At 43.0% G+C, this 2676-nt stretch overlaps 1 pseudogene; it reads right to left on the bottom strand.

Moving 5' to 3' along the window:
* Positions 1–1256: 1256 nt before the first annotated feature.
* LOC145123134 (5S ribosomal RNA) lies at positions 1257–1372 on the bottom strand (annotated as a pseudogene).
* Positions 1373–2676: the final 1304 nt, after the last annotated feature.

The raw sequence follows: 2676 nt of genomic DNA, 5'->3' as shown, positions 1-2676 counted from the left end.
AGCACTGGCTGAAACACGAGCCGAAGTCATAGAACTCCGAGTACGCCAGAGGGTGTACGAAAGGCACATGCTTGATATGGAGCGGCAACTGGCTGAATTGAGGGTTCACCAGAGGGATGACCGCCGCCAGTAGTAGATGCCTTACTTTCTTTCCCTGTTAAAAAGGAATCGTTTTTCCTATCTATGTCCTATGTGGCATTCTCTATGAAACTATCTTGTACTGTAAGTACTTTTAGTTAGGCCCTTAGGCGGCCAAAACTTTCCTACTCCGGATGTGATGTATGACCATGTACAAGGTCAATTTTCCCAAGCTTGTTACATCTTAAACATCAATGACATTGGCAGTCGGCTAAATTCTGTGTCACTCTTTGTTCAAATACTTCCATCATACTATCATAGGAGACTATCTGAAACCCACTCTAGTCAAGTTGTTGGACTAGGGTAATTTAGCTCCGGGATCATTCCCAATTCTCTTTCAAAGGTTGGATCAAATCTCAAGGTTTCACTTGGATACAAAACTACTAAAATACATGAGTTTATCATAAATAGATACTCATTATGAAATGTTTTCAGAACACCATAAAACAACCGAAATACGTTACAAAATGAACTAAGATAAACTTAGGTAGAAAACTCATGACGTATAGCCATTCAAAAAACTCATTATCGTCTCACCTTTAAACATTTTGGAGGAAAGGTGCTTTCTTCGTAGACCTATAGGGTGCGATCATACGAGCACTAATACACCGGATCCCATCAAAACTCCTCAGCTAAGTATGTTTGGACAAACATGATCCCTAGATGAGTAAAGCTTAACGCCAGAATGAAACATACTTTTACCCACTACAATAACCCCATCTCAGGAACGTTAGCAGAAACACTAAGAAAAGTACAGCAATGTGCAAAAATTTATATATGTGAATATAAATCGTAAGAATGCACTTGAGATAATTATCCCCACTTACGAAGTCGTTTTTCATCATGAAACAGAGCTATGTCTGCACCAAGAGGCAACCAACCAACTGGAAAGACGCCAACCCTGCAGATAGACTCTTCAACTTTTCAAGCTGCAGTCACGGCAGCCGTGGCAGCCGTCATGGCGCAGCTCAATGCTAACCACGCCATCAGGCACGAAGATGGTGTCAGAAATACTAACCGCATTAACAATCAAGAACACCAGCGAGCGTCTACCAACGAATATGCCTCAGGCCACAAACTTACGAACAAGAAGCGAAAGTTTTGGAAAAAAAAGGAGGGTGCAACACGAGGACTTCCCAGGGGGTCACCCATCCTAGTACTACTCTCGCCCAAGCACGCTTAACTGCGAAGTTCTGAAGGGATCCAGTGCATTAGTGCTGGTAACCTCTATGCTGGGCTGAAGTGGGTGACACGCAACTAGATAAGGGACAAGTCCCTAATAGCACCCTCACTGGCCCAGAGATAATAATAGAAACCACAGAAAAGATCGTTCAAATTCGGGAAAGACTGAAAGCATCCCGAGATCGGCAAAAGAGTTACGCGGATAAGCGATGCAAACCCTTGGAATTCCAGGTCGGTGATCGAGTACTACTGAAAGATTCCCCTTGGAAAGGAATGATACGTTTCGGTAAACGTGGGAAACTAAACCCAAGATACATCGGACCATTCGAAATCCTTGCCAGGATTGGCCCAGTGGCATACAAACTCCGATTACCACAAGAACTAAATCACGTGCATCCTACCTTCCGCGTATCAAACTTAAAGAAATGCCTATCCGACGAGACCCTCGCGATACCACTCGATGATATTGAAATCAACGAGAGTCTCCACCTCGTGGAAGAACCGGTATAAATCATGGATCGAGAGATAAAAAGAACAAAGCAAAGTCGTATTCCCATTATGAAGGTCCGCTGGAACGCTAAACGAGGACCCGAATTCACCTGGGAACGCGAGGATCAGATGAAACAAAAATATCCACATCTTTTCCCAAATTCTTGAAGTCCCATTCAAAAAGCTAATTTTGGGACGAAATTCCTCCTAACGGGGGGATGATGTGACAACCGTCAAATTCTGGTCAAGTCAAAGTCAACAAGTCAAACCGATCAACTAAATTAACCCTTGTATATTAGGGTTCACGTTTGGTAATTACTATTCTATGCACTATTTTAATGAGAAAACATCATTTGGAAAATTCGTATGTTCGAATTTTCGTAACCTTAATAATGCTAAACATTGAACCAAAACGATAACACACCATTGCACACTCATCGGGAGTGTGTACGACACTAGAACAAGGCTTAACATAGTGTAAGAACCTTGCGTTGCGAAGCCAAACACTCAAAAAGGTCACAAAAGAAATCTCTCCCAAATCTCTCTCTGTATGAGAAATCTCTCCAAGAATGTCAAATCTCTCCCAAATCTCTCTCTGTATGAGAAATCTCTCCAAGAATGTCAAATCTCTCCCAAATCTCTCCAAGAATGTCAAATCTCTCTCAACTTTTTATAATCACTCGGGGGCATCCCGACCCTCGAAATTGGCAAAAACAGCCCAAAAACGGAAGTCTACGCGAAAAACGGTCTTAAGGACCCGAAACCTACCTTATAGGGCCGAAGCCTCTTAGGGCCGAAAGTCCTCTTAGGGACCAAACCCTGCTTAACCGAAAGCTAGAAGACCGAACCCGAAGCCCCGGAACCGAA

This window comes from Lactuca virosa, chromosome 6, assembly GCF_052849685.1.
Source record: "Lactuca virosa cultivar CGN04683 chromosome 6, Lactuca_virosa_CGN04683_v6, whole genome shotgun sequence".
Lineage (NCBI taxonomy): Eukaryota > Viridiplantae > Streptophyta > Magnoliopsida > Asterales > Asteraceae > Lactuca > Lactuca virosa.
This window is presented reverse-complemented; position numbering and strand designations above follow the sequence as displayed.